This window comes from Echinops telfairi, unplaced genomic scaffold (genome assembly GCF_000313985.2).
Source record: "Echinops telfairi isolate 266 unplaced genomic scaffold, ASM31398v2 ScPeMD7_1;HRSCAF=3_0, whole genome shotgun sequence".
Lineage (NCBI taxonomy): Eukaryota > Metazoa > Chordata > Mammalia > Afrosoricida > Tenrecidae > Echinops > Echinops telfairi.
Genome location: NW_022103896.1, coordinates 47,896,133 through 47,896,994, shown reverse-complemented (window position 1 = coordinate 47,896,994; position 862 = coordinate 47,896,133).

Genomic DNA, 862 nt, shown 5'->3' with positions numbered 1-862 from the left:
TGAGACTGATGTGTGATCGAAAGAGATGAGAAAATAAAACAATACGTCCTTGTTCAGGGTCTCTTGCTTTGGTTCACAAATCTTTCTGGCTGGTGGATACTCATCTTGTGAAGGGCATAATCGATGCTGGGAACACTAGGTTTACACCGCCAAACTAATGAACTCTCGTGGAGGACTCTGATTGACCCAGATTGGACCATTGGTTGCTGCCAGAGAAATCAACCTCTCTGCATGAATAGGCCTAGGAAGTATGTTCTCCAAGACAGTGGGTTTTGGAGGCAATGAGAAAAGCTATGGTCAGCTCTAGTGAAACTGCAAAGAATATGTTAATAGATGATAGAAGGAATGTTGCATAAATTGAAAGTTCTAGTATTCACTATAGGCTTAATTAACATAAGGTAGACCCAAATATGTAAACTTGAACTTAAATACACTCATTCAATAGCCATGTTATGGTTATTTATACTGGAAGGCAAACGTACGGCTAACGGAAATTGTGACAGACAACCAGTTTTCTGGTAAGTATCCATGCTGCCCTCTCCTGGCATTGAGGTGGTGCCATGAGTTTAGCGCTTCTAAACAGACTATGAGGAGCATCGTATTCCTTCTAAGTCAAACTGATTAAGAAGCAGATGTGCCTTCTCTCTCTTCTTTTTCCTTTCTTCTATATTGTCATTGACAGCTGTCACTCAGCTTTGACTTTCCTTAAATAGACAGAACAAAACACCAACTCCCAAGTCCTACACTATTCTCATACTTGTTTATCTGTTTGGCTCCCTTGTTGCAGCCACTTTTAAACCCATCGGGTAGACTGTCTTCCTCCTTTTCATGGCCCCTCTACTTTACCAAGTTATAGCTCCTA